Raw genomic sequence first — 20283 nt, forward strand, 5'->3', positions numbered from 1 at the left:
CAAGTTGAGTCAAAACCAACTCAAACTCATACTGATAGCACCCACATGGGCAAGACAACCTTGGTATACAACTCTACTAGACCTTTCACTAGTACCGCATGTCAAACTACCCAACAGGCCAGATCTGTTAACACAACACAAACAACAGATCAGGCATCCAAACCCAGCATCATTGAATCTGGCAATTTGGCTCCTGAAATCCTAGAATTCGGACACTTAGACCTCACACAAGAATGCATGGAGGTCATAAAACAAGCTAGAAAACCTTCCACTAGACACTGCTATGCATCTAAGTGGAAAAGATTTGTTTACTACTGCCATGCCAATCAAATACAACCATTACATGCCTCTACTAAAGACATAGTAGGATACTTACTACATTTGCAAAAAGCAAATCTCGCTTTTTCATCTATAAAAATACACCTCGCAGCAATATCTGCTTACCTACAAACTACTCATTCATCGTCTCTATTTAGAATACCAGTTATTAAAGCATTCATGGAAGGGCTAAAAAGAATTATACCACCAAGAACACCACCAGTTCCTTCATGGAATCTTAACATCGTCTTAACAAGACTCATGGGTCCACCTTTTGAACCCATGCATTCCTGTGAAATGCAATATCTAACCTGGAAGGTCGCATTTCTCATTGCAATCACATCCCTCAGAAGAGTAAGTGAAATACAGGCATTTACCATACAAGAACCATTTATTCAAATACACAACAATAAAATAGTTCTAAGAACAAATCCAAAATTTCTGCCAAAAGTAATCTCACCATTCCATTTAAATCAAACAGTAGAATTGCCAGTGTTCTTCCCACAACCAAATTCTGTGGCTGAAAGGGCACTATATACATTAGACATCAAAAGAGCACTAATGTATTACATTGACAGAACAAAGCTAATCAGGAAAACAAAACAACTGTTCATAGCTTTTCAAAAACCACACATAGGAAATCCAATCTCTAAACAAGGCATTGCTAGATGGATAGTCAGATGCATTCAAACATGCTATCTTAAAGCCAAAAGAGATTTGCCTATTACACCAAAGGCACACTCAACCAGAAAGAAAGGTGCTACAATGGCCTTTCTAGGAAACATTCCTATGAGCGAAATATGTAAGGCTGCAACCTGGTCTACGCCTCATACGTTTACTAAACACTACTGTGTAGACGTACTAAATGCACAACAAGCTACAGTGGGCCAAGCTGTACTAAGAACATTATTCCAAACTACTTCAACTCCTACAGGCTAAACCACCGCTTTTAGGGGAGGTAACTGCTTTATAGTCTATGCCAAACATGTGTATCTGCAGCAACATATGCCATCGAACTGAAAATGTCACTTACCCAGTGTACATCTGTTCGTGGCATTAGTCGCTGCAGATTCACATGTACCCTCCCACCTCCCCGGGAAGCCTGTAGCCGTTTAGAAGTAGATCATAAATCTTAAACATCTGAACATTTGTAAATAATTATTAGAAACTCTTAACGTACATACATATTCACTCCATTGCATGGGCACTATTTATACCAAACAACTCCATCCTCACCCTCTGCGGGGAAAACAATCTAAGATGGAGTCGACGCCCATGCGCAATGGAGCCGAGGAGGGAGGAGTCCTTCGGTCCCGTGACCAAAAAGACTTCTTCGAAGAAAAACAACTTGTAATACTCCGAGCCCAACACCAGGCAGCGGACTGTGCCAAACATGTGAATCTGCAGCGACTAATGCCACGAACAGATGTACACTGGGTAAGTGACATTTTCATTCCTAACCTGGAAGGTTGCATTCCTCATCGCCATTACTTCCCTAAGATGAGTAAGCGAGATTCAGGCGTTTACAATACAAGAACCTTTTATACAACTACACAAGAATAAGGTCGTCCTAAGGACTAATCCTAAATTTTTACCAAAGGTTATTTCACCGTTCCATCTAAATCAAACAGTGGAACTTCCAGTGTTCTTCCCACAGCCAGATTCCGTAGCTGAGAGGGCACTACATACATTAGATGTCAAAAGAGCATTAATGTATTACATTGACAGAACTAAAAACATCAGAAAGACTAAACAACTATTTATTGCATTCCAAAAACCTCATGCAGGAAACCCAATATCAAAACAAGGTATAGCCAGATGGATAGTTAAATGCATCCAAATCTGCTACCTTAAAGCTAAACGACAGCTGCCCATTACACCAAGGGCACACTCAACCAGAAAGAAAGGTGCTACCATGGCCTTTCTAGGAAACATCCCAATGCAAGAAATATGTAAGGCAGCCACATGGTCTACGCCTCACACATTCACCAAGCACTACTGTGTACACGTGTTATCCGCACAACAAGCCACAGTAGGGCAAGCTGTATTAAGAACATTGTTTCAGACTACTTCCACTCCTACAGGCTGATCCACCGCTTTTCGGGAGATAACTGCTTACTAGTCTATGCAAAACATGCGTATCTACAGCGACAGATGCCATCGAACTGAAAATGTCACTTACCCAGTGTACATCTGTTCGTGGCATCAGTCGCTGTAGATTCGCATGTGCCCACCCGCCTCCCCGGGAGCCTGTAGCAGTTCGGAAGTTACCTTCAACTATTTGTATATATATCATTTCAACCTTATATAGGTACATACTTAGTCACTCCATTGCATGGGCACTATTACTAAACAATCGAGGATAGAGTCGACGCCCATGCGCAATGGACACAAAAGGAGGAGTCACTCGGTCCCGTGACTCGAAAGACTTCTTCGAAGAAAAACAACTTGTAACACTCCGGCCCAACACCAGATGGCGAGCTATTGCAAAAACATGCGAATCTACAGCGACTGATGCCACGAACAGATGTACACTGGGTAAGTGACATTTTCATTAGATTGTTCTCTCTGAGATTGCTAATGACGTGACCTCTCAAATTTAATGTCTGGCTTCTTTGTTAGTTGCACCTGGGTTGAGATTTTTTTGCTTGTTTTTTGTCCTTGGTTGTTTTCCCCTTTATCTCAATAGGGAAAACAGGAACAATTGAGGCAGACCCGACTTGTCCTTCACAGGTTGAATTTATTGCTTTAACATGGAGATAAGAATGATGCTTACGAGGAAGCAAAATGACACCAGTCAGTCACTGAAAAAAGCAGTAGTGCAAGTAGGTGGCACATAAGATTTCTGATTGTATTTGTTTTTTAGAGGGATCTTGCATTTAATGAGTAACAAGGCCAAAATTTGCAAGTCGTGTTCCAGACGGGTGTTGCAGGAGGTGTCTTATTTTTCTACTCCTAGCAGGAACTTAAAGAAGGTGTGTACTCTATAAAGCGTCACCCCTATAGAAGGAGACTTTTGAAGACCCAAGCAGTCCTAGTTCAGGTCTGTTGTTTTTTCAACTAGTTCATTTTCAAGATTGATGGGGACTGTGACAATGCATTTCTCTTAAGCTAAATACTGTGCCTTCATAAGCCAGCTGAGAAAATTAACATTAAGTGTGTGTGAAGTCTGGTAGGGTTTTGCTCTTCTATAGTAAGGGGATGGGCGGCCAAAACTTTCTTTTGTTGAGACATTTTTCAGAGCAGTCGTGGAAGCGCCAAACAAGACCACAAAGAGGCAACGGTGTGTTATGGAAGATACTTTTGCAACACAATGGAATTCTGGATAAATGTGAGACAAAATTAAAATCAGATATCACTCAGTTGAAAAGATGCAGTGGTTTGCATTTCCAGCTAACAGTGGTGTGACTGTATAAGCTGTATGACAAATGATCAGAAAGAAATACGTGTGCCTGGTCACGATCACACAAGTTTAAACGATGAAAAGAAAGTGATGAGTGCATCAAAGTCGACACACTTTCAGCGTTGTGAGTTGAGAACACTTCACCATCTACCGTTTGAATGGATACTTTCGCAAAAGTGGTTGAGAGTAACTACTGTGGATGGATTAGAATCTGTGTGCAACTCTTTGCTTCCGACAGGATTGGGTACCTTTTGGCTTCTGCAAAGCACACCCCACGCTTCCAAATCTAGGATATGAAAGCAGCAGTCGTAGGAAAAGAGGTAAATGTTAATAGACGGTAATGTAGTGTTTCATTTTTAGTGGCTTAACTGTGTGGCTTGCTTTCTGGCACCCTGCTAATAAAGTTGAGGGTAGTAAAGCAGATGGGTTGGGTTGATTAAATGCACTTTTGCGTTGTGTGTTTGTGCTTTTTTTCTATTCCATACAGAAGCGATGAAGAAGCCCACCTTTTGAATGCCTCGTAATAGTGTGGCACAATGATACTCCATAGAACACTCAAGCCTCTTTAAGAATTGCATCCTTGCACTTTTGATGTGTAGTTGGGAGACAAACCATTTGTATGGGCTACTCGTCCCACAGCTGTACGGAGAGTAACTGGCATTGGTCTGAAAGGTTTTTCAGTGGTGGCAGTGAGTCGGCTTGCAACATGTGGCCAGATAAGTACCTCATTTCAGGGATGGAGTAACAATTGCCAGCCTGTGTTAACCAGGAAGTTGGTTGTGAAGGTTTCTCCACGGGGATAGATTGAGTTGGGGGAGAAGTGTGGAGGGGTTACATTTTGTTCAGTGTTTTTCTATCAACATCCTCGTGGTATTGTTGGAACTTCACCAGTTGACAAGGAAGGGCCATTTGGAGCCTATTTATTGATGCTTGAAGTAGGTACCTGTTTTTCTTACCTTCTGGTAAAGCCATGAGGTTCTAGAATCTTTTTTTTACCTTGCGGTATTTGTATTTAGATTGTTCTCTCTGAGATTGCTAATGACGTGACCTCTCAAATTTAATGTCTGGCTTCTTTGTTAGTTGCACCTGGGTTGAGATTTTTTTGCTTGTTTTTTGTCCTTGGTTGTTTTCCCCTTTATCTCAATAGGGAAAACAGGAACAATTGAGGCAGACCCGACTTGTCCTTCACTGGTTGAATTTATTGCTTTAACATGGAGATAAGAATGATGCTTATGAGGAAGCAAAATGACACCAGTCAGTCACTGAAAAAAGCAGTAGTGCAAGTAGGTGGCACATAAGATTTCTGATTGTATTTATTTTTTAGAGGGATCTTGCATTTAATGAGTAACAAGGCCAAAATGTGCAAGTCGTGTTCCAGACGGGTGTTGCAGGAGGTGTCTTATTTTTCTACTCCTAGCAGGAACTTAAAGAAGTGGTGTACTCTATAAAGCGTCACCCCTATAGAAGGAGACTTTTGAAGACCCAAGCAGTCCTAGTTCAGGTCTGTTGTTTTTTCAACTAGTTCATTTTCAAGATTGATGGGGACTGTGACAATGCATTTCTCTTAAGCTAAATACTGTGCCTTCATTAGCCAGCTGAGAAAATTAACATGAAGCATTTGTGAAGTCTGGGAGGGTTTTGCTCTTCTATAGTAAGGGGATGGGCGGCCAAAACTTTCTTTTGTTGAGACATTTTTCAGAGCAATCGTGGAAGCGCCAAACAAGACCACAAAGAGGCAACTGTGTGTTATGGAAGTTCTCTCGTAGGGGATTTCCATGTATAGTCATAAGCACTAAATAGTTCCGCGCGCCTGCGGGGACCCCGGAGCACTGATGTGAAGTATATTCTTAAGTGCCAACACCAGCCGTTTGAAGAAAAGGTCTGTCAAAAAACACTTAAGAATAACATTGTGCAGCCTATGTGAACAGCTACACAGGCCAAATTGTTAAAAGAAAATCAATAGTAGTGTAAATTCATGTTCAAACACCTATTTATTCTAGAAATGTAATAACAAATACATTCTCATACTTTATTTACACCTCTGATGAGAATAAAAACAATGCATGGCAGTGTAGCCCATAGGCTGCCATTATACAGAATGTAAATAGAGCTGTGCCTTTAAGAAAGCAAAGTCTTCCTGTATCCCATCATGCACAGCAACAGGCAGTTGCCTCAGTTCTTTTTTCCGGCTCCTGCTGACAGGACCCTGAAGCATTGAGCTCTACCTCACAAAGCTTTTTGTGACAGAAATTCATTGAAATATCTTCTGAATTTCATTTTCACTCGACGTTTTTACCTTTGAGTGATCATTTTCTACTGAATTCTGTTAAATTTTGACAGAATTTTTGAGGTTTTTCTAGTTAGAAATGCCTTCACTTTTTGATAAATGTCCTTCTTGTGGCAGAAAGAAGGCTAAAACAGATCCACATAGGGTCTGTATAATTTGTCTTCCATCCAGCCACAAACCGGAGTCGTGTGACATTTGTAAAACCTTCTCTAGAAGAACCCTTCGTGATAGAGAGAAGATCCGACTTCAGGCGAGAGAGGACAGGAGAAAAAGTGGCCATTCCACTACAGAGCGAGGAGAAGGTCAGACTTCTACCAGGGCTCAACCTGTTTCCTCCATGACTCCTTCCAGACCTGCTGAAAAACGACATAGATCTCCGACGACGTCGAGAGCGTCGACGTCGTAGCAGGGAACGGCGCCAACATGTTCGCCGTCGAGGAGTGCTTCGCCGGCGAGAAAAAGACATTGTTCGCCGTCGACAGCTATTTCGCCGTCGAGGCGGCGAAGACACCCGACGTCGAGAGGATCTGGGTCGCCGTCGACACGGCGAACACAGTCCACGCCAAGGAGATCCGAGTCGGGCTCGCCGTCGACACGGCGAGGGAGATCGCCGTCGAGAGAGAGTGTTCGCCGTCGGAGGCGTTCACCGTCACTGCACCGACGTCGAGGTTCGTCGTCGAGAGGTTCTCAGCGGCGAGACGAGTCGACGTCTAGAGGCACTCGCCGTCACCGCAGTTCGACGTCGAGGAGTGCTTCGACGTCGAGAAGACCATCTAAGAGGCCTAGAAGGGTTTATACAACCTCGGAATCCTCGGCCTCGCTTATCCTACTTCCAGCATCGCCACAGCTCTCGCAAAGGCAGTCGCCGTTACCACAGACGCCTCCAGAGCCTGTTCCGAGGACTCCAACGCGATCTGCAGGGCGTTCTGGTTATTCCTCGAGGCGTACATCTACCTCTAGGCACCGTCGTCAGGAATCACATCATGGACATTCTTCATCGTCCACACGGGACTACTCTCCAACCTTATCGGACTCACCGTCCCCAAGAGTGTCTCCCATAGATGATGTCAACACATTTCAGGAGGTCTTAGTGAGAGGGGCAACCAAGCTGAATATCCCGCTAGCAGCTCCGGCCCCATCGACATCAGTGATCTTTGAGACCTTGCATCAAAGGACATCTTCACGACCTTTACTTCCACTGGTTCCGGGTCTTATTGAGCCAGCAATGGACATTTTTCTCACGCCGGCTACAACAAAGTCTGCTCCTTCCAGACTCATTAAAAAGTACCGTCCACCAGAGCAAGATCCTCTATTCTTGAGGTCGGACCCAGTACCAGACTCGGTAGTTATAGTGGCAGCGAAGAAATCGCATTCGACGTCACCGTCTTCCTCTGCTCCTCCAGACAAAGAGAGCAGAAAGATCGATGCTGCAGGAAGAAAAGTATGCTCGACGGCATCCATCACCATGAAAGCAGCCAGTGCCACTGCTTTATTAGGGAGATATGATCGATCCCTCTGGGACTCTATACTGCAGTTCGCGGAGCATCTCCCTAGGGACAAAAGGGAAGATTTCCTAGAGGTCGTGAGCGAGGGAGCTATGGTTTCTAACCAGATTATAAGTGCTGCGGCGGATTCTTCAACACTATCCGCACATAACTATGCTCATGGTATAGCGCTCAGGAGACATGCATGGCTGCGGCTTACATCGCTTAAACCCGAAGCACAGCAGAGGATACAGAACCTGCCTTTCTCAGGCTCCACTTTGTTCGCCTCTCATGCCGATGACGAGATGGCCAGAATGAAGTCGGAGCTGGATACCCTGAAAGCGGTAGGCATGGAGCGACCTAAAGAACAGCGAAAAGGATTCCGCCCATATCAAAGAAGACTGTTCACCCACAGGTATCAGACTCCACATTGGACGTCTTCACGCCCTCAGCAACAGCAGCAGCATCAGAGGGGCTTCTCCAGAAGGTCGACAAGGGGTCGTTCAACACCTCAGACCCAGACACCTCGACAGGTGCCCGCGTCTAAGCCCTGAATCTTTGCTTCCCCCTCCTCCGTTAACCACTCCGGTAGGGGGAAGTATCTCAAATCATCTGGACGAGTGGCTACGCATCACATCAGACGCCTGGGTTTTGAATATTGTGAGACATGGTTACGTTCTCAGATTCACCAGTCCTCCACCATCTGTTCCACCCAAAACAACCAACCGACACCTCGAAGCTCTTCAGTTAGAAGTCAACATCCTATTGCAAAAAAGAGCCATAGAACCCGTCCCGATCAGCCAGCAAGGGAAGGGGATTTATTCGAGGTATTTCCTTGTGCCAAAAAAAGACAAGCAAGAGTTTCGTCCCATTTTAGACCTAAGGACAGCAAACAAGTGGATTTGCAAAGAGAAATTCAGGATGCTATCCTTGCACCAAATTTACCCACATCTTCGTCAGGGCGACTGGCTCTGTGCGGTAGACCTTTGCGACGCTTATTTTCATATTCCGGTGGCCAAGAAACATCAAAAATTCTTAAGGTTCACCGTCGGAAAACATCATTACCAATTTGCGGTTCTGCCCTTCGGCCTAAAATCAGCGCCGAGGACCTTTTCCAAATGCATGGCGGTGGTAGCCGCCCATTTGAGGAAGCATCGAATTTTTGTCTACCCCTATCTAGACGATTGGCTCATAAAGGCCTCCAGTTATCTAGAGACGCAACAACATTTCAAATGGACTCTACAGCTGTTACAGAAACTCGGTCTTCAAGTAAATCTCCTGAAATCCACAGCAACACCGGTTCAGAGGTTGCATTACTTAGGAGCCATTATAGATACAAATCTAGGAAAGGTGTTTCCTTCGGAGGAACGACGATTATCGATTCTCCAAAAGTGCAAGCAACTGCAAAAGGCTCCACAGACCACTGCAAGAGTAATAGCTTCCCTACTGGGCTCGATGGCGTCTTGTATCCATCTCGTTCCCAATGCTCGCCTCCATATGAGACCATTACAGGAAAACCTGGAGGATCAATGGAGTCAACTAATGTACGAATGGGAGAACAAAGTCCTCCTTTCCCCCCACGCCTTACAGTCCCTCAAGTGGTGGTGTCTACCCGACAATCTCTTGGTGGGGATTCCGTTCCAACGACAGCCTCCAGCTCAAACCATCGTAACAGATGCGTCACTGCTCGGATGGGGAGCGCACATGGGGCATCTTCGAGTCCAAGGCAAGTGGTCACAGAAAGGGAGTCTCTATCACATCAACCTGCTGGAACTTCGAGCGGTCCACCTTGCGCTCAAAGCTTTCCTTCCCTCTCTGAGAGCGGGAACTCTCCTTCTTCAGACGGACAATGTGGCCACCATGTACTATGTAAACAAACAAGGAGGCACCAGGTCCAGGATTTTATCCAGGGAGGCTCAGACAATCTGGCATTGGCTTCTAGCCAGGAACATGTCGCTAGTAGCAACTCACCTGCCGGGCATCCAGAATGTGCAAGCGGATGCTCTCAGCCGAGTAATGGACGAGAACCACGAGTGGGTTCTACACGACGACGTCGTTCATTCCATTTTCGCACTATGGGGTTCCCCCTCTATAGACCTGTTCGCAACCCCAGAAAACAAAAAATGCCAAAACTTCGCCTCCAGATATTACCATCCAGGGACACTGGGGAATGCCCTGTGGATAAGCTGGTCAGGAGCATTTCTTTACGCCTTTCCACCGCTTCCCCTGATTCCGGCGGTCCTCCAGAAGTTATCCAATGCTCAGTCCAAAATGATCCTGATTGCTCCGGAATGGCCACGACAATGGTGGTTCCCAGACCTTCTTCACCGGTCACTCAAACCACACATCAGGCTCCCTTATCGTCCGGACCTGCTCACGAAGTTCGGAGGGCAGATATCTCATCCCAACCTCTCATCACTGAGTTTGGCAGCATGGCTCCTGAGCTAGTGCAATATGGACACTTGAACTTACCTCAGGACTGTATGGAAATCCTGAGAGAAGCTAAGCGCCCTTCCACACGATCCACTTATGCAAGCAAGTGGAAGAGATTTTGTGTGTGGTGTTTAGACAACAACATTGACCCGATATCCTGTGGAGAAGAGTCTATTCTGCCATCCCTCCTAACATTGGCAAAATCGGGCTTACAATTATCATCAATAAAGGTACATTTGGCGGCTCTAACAGCATACAGGAAGAGCCCATCACAACCTTCCTTTTTTCGAATCCCAATTATTAAAGACTTCCTGGAGGGTTTAAGAAAGGTTTTTCCCCCCATTAGAAGGCCGTCTCCTCCATGGGAATTGAATGTTGTCCTATCGCGCCTGATGCTACCTCCATTCGAGCCAATACATAAGGCATTGCTTCAACATCTCACATGGAAAACTGCTTTTCTGGTGGCAATCACTTCAGCGTGTAGGGTCAGTGAAATCCAAGCCCTTTGCTCTCAGGAACCCTACACGGTTTTTCATTCTGCGAAAGTGGTAATGAGAACTCATCCAAAATTTTTACCGAAAGTCGTCTCCGATTTTCATGTGAATCAAACCATTTCACTTCCAACTTTCTTTCAGAATCCAGCTACTCCTGCTGAGAGAACGCTGCACTCTCTGGATGTAAAGAGGGTTTTGAAATTTTACTTGGACAGGACAAAATGCTTACGTAAATCACAACAGCTTTTTGTTAACTATGGCCCACTTAGAACAGGGTTGAGCACGTCTAAGCAATCACTATCCAGGTGGATTGTTTCATGTATAATGTTATGTTACCAGTTAGCGAACAAGTCCCTCGGTGGTAGACCAAAAGCCCACTCTACTAGAGGGAAGGCAGCTACCACAGCCTTAATGAGAAATATACCTTTGGCAGAAATATGTAAGACTGCCACTTGGAAGTCTGTCCATACCTTTACTAAGCATTACTGCCTTGATACAGACGCTAGGGCGGATGCACAGGTTGGACAGGCCTTGCTTAAGAACTTATTTGCATAACTTTAGAGTTTTGGTACTATTTTTTCTGTCTACTCCACCGCGGTTATGGGGATGGGCTTGCTACTCTATTCAGTGCTTATGACTATACATGGAAATCCCCTACGAGAGAAGGAATGGTTTCTTACCTGTAACTCCAGTTCTCTCGTAGGGGTATTTCCATGATAGTCATAAGCAACCCTCCCTCCTCCCCGGTGGAGTTCACATAGAAAAAGTTGCCATAAATATGGTTGATGTTGATACTCCAGCAAAGCTTGTTCCAGGTTAAAAGCCTTCAAAAAGAACTGAGGCAACTGCCTGTTGCTGTGCATGATGGGATACAGGAAGACTTTGCTTTCTTAAAGGCACAGCTCTATTTACATTCTGTATAATGGCAGCCTATGGGCTACACTGCCCTGCATTGTTTTTATTCTCATCAGAGGTGTAAATAAAGTATGAGAATGTATTTGTTATTACATTTCTAGAATAAATAGGTGTTTGAACATGAATTTACACTACTATTGATTTTCTTTTAACAATTTGACCTGTGTAGCTGTTCACATAGGCTGCACAATGTTATTCTTAAGTGTTTTTTGACAGACCTTTTCTTCAAACGGCTGGTGTTGGCACTTAAGAATATACTTCACATCAGTGCTCCGGGGTCCCCGCAGGCGCGCGGAACTATTCAGTGCTTATGACTATCATGGAAATACCCCTACGAGAGAACTGGAGTTACAGGTAAGAAACCATTCCATACTTTTGCAACACAATGGAATTCTGGATAAATGTGAGACAAAATTAAAATCAGATATCACTCAGTTGAAAAGATGCAGTGGTTTGCATTTCCAGCTAACAGTGGTGTGACTGTATAAGCTGTATGACAAATGATCAGAAAGAAATACGTGTGCCTGGTCACGATCACACAAGTTTAAACGATGAAAAGAAAGTGATGAGTGCATCAAAGTCGACACACTTTCAGCGTTGTGAGTTGAGAACACTTCACCATCTACCGTTTGAATGGATACGCTCGCAAAAGTGGTTGAGAGTAACTACTGTGGATGGATTAGAATCTGTGTGCAACTCTTTGCTTCCGACAGGATTGGGTACCTTTTGGCTTCTGCAAAGCACACCCCACGCTTCCAAATCTAGGATATGAAAGCAGCAGTCATAGGAGAAGAGGTAACTGTTAATAGACGGTAATGTAGTGTTTCATTTTTAGTGGCTTAACTGTGTGGCTTGCTTTCTGGCACCCTGCTAATAAAGTTGAGGGTAGTAAAGCAGATGGGTTGGGTTGATTAAATGCACTTTTGCGTTGTGTGTTTGTGCTTTTTTTCTATTCCATACAGAAGCGATGAAGAAGCCCACCTTTTGAATGCCTCGTAATAGTGTGGCACAATGATACTCCATAGAACACTCAAGCCTCTTTAAGAATTGCATCCTTGCACTTTTGATGTGTAGTTGGGAGACAAACCATTTGTATGGGCTACTCGTCCCACAGCTGTACGGAGAGTAACTGGCATTGGTCTGAAAGGTTTTTCAGTGGTGGCAGTGAGTCGGCTTGCAACATGTGGCCAGATAAGTACCTCATTTCAGGGATGGAATAACAATTGCCAGCCTGTGTTAACCAGGAAGTTGGTTGTGAAGGTTTCTCCACGGGGATAGATTGAGTTGGGGGAGAAGTGTGGAGGGGTTACATTTTGTTCAGTGTTTTCCGTTCACAGCCTCGTGGTATTGTTGGAACTTCACCAGTTGACAAGGAAGGGCCATTTGGAGCGTATTTATTGATGCTTGAAGTAGGTACCTGTTTTTCTTACCTTCTGGTAAAGCCATGAGGTTCTAGAATCTTTTTTTTACCTTGCGGTATTTGTATTTAGATTGTTCTCTCTGAGATTGCTAATGACGTGACCTCTCAAATTTAATGTCTGGCTTCTTTGTTAGTTGCACCTGGGTTGAGATTTTTTTGCTTGTTTTTTGTCCTTTGTTGTTTTCCCCTTTATCTCAATAGGGAAAACAGGAACAATTGAGGCAGACCCGACTTGTCCTTCACTGGTCCTTCACTGGTTGAATTTATTGCTTTAACATGGAGATAAGAATGATGCTTACGAGGAAGCAAAATGACACCAGTCAGTCACTGAAAAAAGCAGTAGTGCAAGTAGGTGGCACATAAGATTTCTGATTGTATTTATTTTTTAGAGGGATCTTGCATTTAATGAGTAACAAGGCCAAAATGTGCAAGTCGTTTTCCAGACGGGTATTGCAGGAGGTGTCTTATTTTTCTACTCCTAGCAGGAACTTAAAGAAGTAGTGTACTCTATAAAGCGTCACCCCTATAGAAGGAGACTTTTGAAGACCCAAGCAGTCCTAGTTCAGGTCTGTTGTTTTTTCAACTAGTTCATTTTCAAGATTGATGGGGACTGTGACAATGCATTTCTCTTAAGCTAAATACTGTGCCTTCATAAGCCAGCTGAGAAAATTAGCATGAAGCATTTGTGAAGTCTGGGAGGGTTTTGCTCTTCTATAGTAAGGGGATGGGCGGCCAAAACTTTCTTTTGTTGAGACATTTTTCAGAGCAGTCGTGGAAGCGCCAAACAAGACCACAAAGAGGCAACTGTGTGTTATGGAAGATACTTTTGCAACACAATGGAATTCTGGATAAATGTGAGACAAAATTAAAATCAGATATCACTCAGTTGAAAAGATGCAGTGGTTTGCATTTCCAGCTAACAGTGGTGTGACTGTATAAGCTGTATGACAAATGATCAGAAAGAAATACGTGTGCCTGGTCACGATCACACAAGTTAAAACGATGAAAAGAAAGTGATGAGTGCATCAAAGTCGACACACTTTCATCGTTGTGAGTTGAGAACACTTCTCCATGTATCGTTTGAATGGATACGCTCGCAAAAGTGGTTGAGAGTAACTACTGTGGATGGATTAGAATCTGTGTGCAACTCTTTGCTTCCGACAGGATTGGGTACCTTTTGGCTTCTGCAAAGCACACTCCACGCTTCCAAATCTAGGATATGAAAGCAGCAGTCGTAGGAAAACAGGTAAATGTTAATAGACGGTAAAGTAGTGTTTCATTTTTTGTGGCTTAACTGTGTGGCTTGCTTTCTGGCACCCTGCTAATAAAGTTGAGGGTGGTAAAGCAGATGGGTTGGGTTGATTAAATGCACTTTTGCGTTGTGTGTTTGTGCTTTTTTTCTATTCCATACAGAAGCGATGAAGAAGCCCACCTTTTAAATGCCTCGTAATAGTGTGGCACAATGATACTCTATAGAACACTCAAGCCTCTTTAAGAATTGCATCCTTGCACTTTTGATGTGTAGTTGGGAGATGTAGGAAGTTGGCTCTGTATGTGCTATTTCAAAGTAAGGAATAGCATGCACAGAGTCCAAGGGTTCCCCTTAGAGGTAAAATAGTGGTAAAAATAGATAATACTAATGCTCTATCTTGTGGTAGTGTGGTCGAGCAGTAGGCTTATCCAAGGAGTAGTGTTAAGCATTTGTTGTACATACACATAGACAATAAATGAGGTACACACACTCGGAGACAAATCCAGCCAATAGGTTTTGTTATAGAAAAATATCTTTTCTTAGTTTATTTTAAGAACCACAGGTTCAAATTCTACATGTAATATCTCATTCGAAAGGTATTGCAGGTAAGTACTTTAGGAACTTCAAATCATCAAAATTGCATGTATACTTTTCAAGTTATTCACAAATAGCTGTTTTAAAAGTGGACACTTAGTGCAATTTTCACAGTTCCTAGGGGAGGTAAGTATTTGTTAGGTTAACCAGGTAAGTAAGACACTTACAGGGCTTAGTTCTTGGTCCAAGGTAGCCCACCGTTGGGGGTTCAGAGCAACCCCAAAGTCACCACACCAGCAGCTCAGGGCTGGTCAGGTGCAGAGTTCAAAGTGGTGCCCAAAACACATAGGCTAGAATGGAGAGAAGGGGGTGCCCCGGTTCCGGTCTGCTTGCAGGTAAGTACCCGCGTCTTCGGAGGGCAGACCAGGGGGGTTTTGTAGGGCACCGGGGGGGACACAAGTCCACACAGAAATTTCACCCTCAGCAGCGCGGGGGCGGCCGGGTGCAGTGTAGAAACAAGCGTCGGGTTTTCAATGTTAGTCTATGAGAGATCTCGGGATCTCTTCAGCGCTGCAGGCAGGCAAGGGGGGGATTCCTCGGGGAAACCTCCACTTGGGCAAGGGAGAGGGACTCCTGGGGGTCACTTCTCCAGTGAAAGTCCGGTCCTTCAGGTCCTGGGGGCTGCGGGTGCAGGGTCTCTCCCAGGCGTCGGGACTTTAGGTTCAAAGAGTCGCGGTCAGGGGAAGCCTCGGGATTCCCTCTGCAGGCGGCGCTGTGGGGGCTCAGGGGGGACAGGTTTTGGTACTCACAGTATCAGAGTAGTCCTGGGGTCCCGCCTGAGGTGTCGGATCTCCACCAGCCGAGTCGGGGTCGCCGGGTGCAGTGTTGCAAGTCTCACGCTTCTTGCGGGGAGCTTGCAGGGTTCTTTAAAGCTGCTGGAAACAAAGTTGCAGCTTTTCTTGGAGCAGGTCCGCTGTCCTCGGGAGTTTCTTGCCTTTTCGAAGCAGGGGCAGTCCTCAGAGGATGTCGAGGTCGCTGGTCCCTTTGGAAGGCGTCGCTGGAGCAGGATCTTTGGAAGGCAGGAGACAGGCCGGTGAGTTTCTGGAGCCAAGGCAGTTGTCGTCTTCTGGTCTTCCGCTGCAGGGGTTTTCAGCTGGGCAGTCCTTCTTCTTGTAGTTGCAGGAATCTAATTTTCTAGGGTTCAGGGTAGCCCTTAAATACTAAATTTAAGGGCGTGTTTAGGTCTGGGGGGTTAGTAGCCAATGGCTACTAGCCCTGAGGGTGGGTACACCCTCTTTGTGCCTCCTCCCAAGGGGAGGGGGTCACAATCCTAACCCTATTGGGGGAATCCTCCATCTGCAAGATGGAGGATTTCTAAAAGTTAGAGTCACTTCAGCTCAGGACACCTTAGGGGCTGTCCTGACTGGCCAGTGACTCCTCCTTGTTGCTTTCTTTGTTCCCTCCAGCCTTGCCGCCAAAAGTGGGGGCCGTGGCCGGAGGGGGCGGGCAACTCCACTAAGCTGGAGTGCCCTGCTGGGCTGTGACAAAGGGGTGAGCCTTTGAGGCTCACCGCCAGGTGTCACAGCTTCTGCCTGGGGGAGGTGTTAGCATCTCCACCCAGTGCAGGCTTTGTTACTGGCCTCAGAGTGACAAAGGCACTCTCCCCATGGGGCCAGCAACATGTCTCTAGTGTGGCAGGCTGCTGGAACCAGTCAGCCTACACAGATAGTTGGTTAAGTTTCAGGGGGCACCTCTAAGGTGCCCTCTGGGGTGTATTTTGCAATGAAATGTACACTGGCATCAGTGTGCATTTATTGTGCTGAGAAGTTTGATACCAAACTTCCCAGTTTTCAGCGTAGCCATTATGGTGCTGTGGAGTTCGTGTAAAACAGACTCCCAGACCATATACTCTTATGGCTACCCTGCACTTACAATGTCTAAGGTTTTGTTTAGACACTGTAGGGGTACCATGCTCATGCACTGGTACCCTCACCTATGGTATAGTGCACCCTGCCTTAGGGCTGTAAGGCCTGCTAGAGGGGTGTCTTACCTATACTGCATAGGCAGTGAGAGGCTGGCATGGCACCCTGAGGGGAGTGCCATGTCGACTTACTCATTTTGTTCTCACTAGCACACACAAGCTGGCAAGCAGTGTGTCTGTGCTGAGTGAGGGGTCTCCAGGGTGGCATAAGACATGCTGCAGCCCTTAGAGACCTTTCCTTGGCATCAGGGCCCTTGGTACTAGAAGTACCAGTTTACAAGGGACTTATCTGAAGGCCAGGGTGTGCCAATTGTGGATACAATGGTACATTTTAGGTGAAGGAACACTGGTGCTGGGGCCTGGTTAGCAGGGTCCCAGCACTCTTCTCAGTCAAGTCAGCATCAGTATCAGGCAAAAAGTGGGGGGTAACTGCAACAGGGAGCCATTTCTTTACAGGAGACAAACCATTAGTATGGGCTACTCGTCCCACAGTTGTACGGAGAGTAACTGGCATTGGTCTGAAAGGTTTTTCAGTGGTGGCAGTGAGTCGGCGTGCAACATGTGCCCAGATAAGTACCTCATTTCTGGGATGGAATAACAATTGCCAGCCTGTGTTAACCACGAAGTTGGTTGTGAAGGTTTCTCCATGGGGATAGATTGAGTTGGGGGAGACGTGTGGTGGGGTTACATTTTGTTCAGTGTTTTCTGTTCACAGCCTCGTGGTATTGTTTGAACTTCACCAAATGACAAGGAAGGGCCATTTGGAGCCTATTTATTGACGCTTGAAGTAGGTACCTGTTTTTCTTACCTTCTGGTAAAGCCATGAGGTTCTAGAATCTTTTTTTTACCTTGCGATATTTGTATCTAGATTGTTCTCTCTGAGATTGCTAATGACGTGACCTCTCAAATTTAATGTCTGGCTTCTTTGTTAGTTGCACCTGGGTTGAGATTTTTTTGCTTGTTTTTTGTCCTTGGTTGTTTTCCCCTTCATCTCAATAGGGAAAACAGGAACAATTGAGGCAGACAAGCAAAGTAGAGTAAGACTTGTCCTTCACAGGTTGAATTTATTGCTTTAACATGGAGATAAGAATGATGCTTACGAGGAAGCAAAATGACACCAGTCAGTCAATGAAAAAAGCAGTAGTGCAAGTAGGTGGCACATAAGATTTCTGATTGCATTTATTTTTTAGAGGGATCTGGCATTTAATGAGTAACAAGGCCAAAATATGCAAGTCGTGTTCCAGACAAGAGTTGCAGGAGGTGTCTTATTATTCTACTCCTAACAGGAATTTATAGAAGTGATGTACTCTATAAAGCGTTTCCCCCAGAGAAAGAGACTTTTGAGGCCCCAAGCAGTCGTAAATAAGGTGTGTTGTATTTTCAACTAGTACAACTTCAAGATTGGTGGGGACTGTGAAAAATGCATTTCTCTTAAGCTAAATACTGTGCCTTTTTTAGCAAACTGAGAAAATTAGCATTGGGCATTTGTGAAGTCGGGGATTACAATCTTTGTGCAACTATTAATTTTGATTTCTGTAAAGCACATAGCACGATTACAAATCTTGGGTGTGAAAGCTACGCTTGGAAATGAAGTAAATATTAATAGGTCATCAGTATTCAAAATGGCTGATTTTGTCCCACAGATACGCAAATAGATTTTCTAGCTAACATGTCATGATTTTTCAACAGAGGGGATTATGCTTCTCAGTCTTCACTATTGAAATCACAACAGCCAGTGAACATATTACAGTGTACATAAACTGTTTCCCGTGAACATGCGGTCAGAGTGTGTGGGCATGTTTTACTGAACGGGCACAAGTGTGGGTCTGTATTGGCACTCATCGTGCTTGCATTTGTCTTTGAATCAAAATTGCTTGGTGGAGCCTGTACGGCCTTGGAGTGGGAAAATCATCTAAGCCTCTGATCCTCACCATCATTATAAAGAAATGGTTGGTGTGATTTGCTGTAACAAGTGTGTATGTTCTCTGATCAACTGTCTGCCTGGGAAGATAAATTAAGTATGCATTAAATGAATATGAATATGAATGTATTTGGTTATTCACTTTGAAATTTAGTAGTCCTGTGAAAGAATGCAATGTTCTTTTTTGTTGGATGGCTTGCTTTCTACTAGCACCTTGCACACAAAGTTCATGGCAATAAAGCATATTGATTGGGCCTCAAAACGCCTCCCACTCAGTTAATATCTGAAAGTGGCTAGTGTTTGGCTAAATGCAATTTTACATCGTTTTATACATTTATGATGATAGTCACCAATTTAAATCATGTTCCTTCATGGCAGGCTTTGAGGCATAACAGTCTACAACAAGTTATCACCGCAATGTTCAAGAGACCTGCAGAGGGCGGTGCTCAGAGATATAAATGTTGCCTTGTATTACAAGAACAGTGGATAAAGGAAAGTGTGGCTGAGATGCAGAAATCACCAAGCAAGGTTCATGTACAAAAAGTTATTTCAATATAATCCAGATGTGAGTGATTTCCAAAGCATGTACTGAAGCAAAGATTGTTGGAAGACTTTTCTACAGGGAAGAAGTTGTGTGATGGATGTGATTGCTGGAAAACAAATTACCTGAAACACTATCATTAGCAGCATAGTTCATGAATCTGCATTGGTTATACTGAAAAACAAAAGTGGTGCTAACAGGTTTGGCTTTGGAGAGCACAGAATGCTGACAGTTGCTGGAACTGACAGAGCGAAAAGACCATTAGTGGTTTAATGGCAAAAATCCCTGTTTGAGGAGCTAAAGATTCTTAACATTGTGTTGCTAGTGGTGTGGTTGAACACTTCTGTGTTGTCTATTCAAGACATCGATGACCAGACAGCTAGAGGACCAGCAAATATGACTTTAAGCTCCTTGAGGCCATCAAAAACGTGATAGTCTCAGAAGATATGCCTGAACATTGCAGCACTCTATATCACAAATTGATAAAGAATAAACATTTCTGTGGCAAAAATGTTCATCCTGTTCTTCAGTTTCCGATTAGTAACCTCAACACAGCATAAAAGACTGCATGGGTGATAGTAAATATGACTGTTTGTAATGCTGATGCTTTTGCTCCTGCCATTAAAGACATAAACACTGCCATTGAGTTGTACCATGTGGAAAAAGTCATGTTGACATAAAATGGTCCATCTGCGATGCTGAGTAAGGATAATAGTTTTGCTACTCACCTTAAATAATCCATCCACATCTAGTATATCAGTATTGTCACCAACCAAGAAGATTTCTGTGATGATGTCTGGAAGAAGATACAAATGATCAAAGAGATTAAGACCTTATTGAGGAATGTCTACACTTTGTCTTCCTGACCCTTTGCAAGGAAGTACAAGCTGGGTAAAATTGCATTGATATTGAATTTTGCCCATTTAATGAAGTGTGGTGACTTTCTAGGCATTTTGCTGTTGGTGCACTAATGCATAATTAAGAGGTTGTTCTGAAGTACTTCGAGCATGAGAAAGTTGAAGAGAATGACCTAGTGCTAAATATTGTTACAACAATCTATTGGACTTAACCACCCTATTTCAGTTGCAGTACTTAATGACATTCAGGGTGAATTTGCATCTTTGTGTAAATTGTACCCCAAAAAAACTTTGGTCGCTGTTTGGAAGCTGTATAGTATGCGAGAGGAAAGATTGGCCAAATTAAGTAACAGGACTTAGGCAACACTATCTTTTGGAGCAACACAGTCAAAGATCTGATGGCTTTCTACAAAGAAGACCAAGAGGTTAAGAGGGGGGCTTTT

General features: G+C 44.3%; 1 long non-coding RNA gene across 1 annotated transcript in view; it reads left to right on the forward strand.

Moving 5' to 3' along the window:
- LOC138262250 (uncharacterized) overlaps positions 1 to 19625 on the forward strand; it is a 31017-nt gene extending 11392 nt beyond the window's left edge. Inside the window, exon 2 of the long non-coding RNA XR_011199220.1 lies at positions 18821 to 19625. This is a non-coding gene — a long non-coding RNA (uncharacterized lncRNA). The remainder of the gene's footprint in view (positions 1 to 18820) is intronic.
- The last annotated feature ends 658 nt before the right edge of the window (positions 19626 to 20283 follow it).

The sequence above is a fragment of the Pleurodeles waltl genome, chromosome 10 (genome assembly GCF_031143425.1).
Source record: "Pleurodeles waltl isolate 20211129_DDA chromosome 10, aPleWal1.hap1.20221129, whole genome shotgun sequence".
Taxonomy (NCBI): Eukaryota; Metazoa; Chordata; class Amphibia; order Caudata; family Salamandridae; genus Pleurodeles; species Pleurodeles waltl.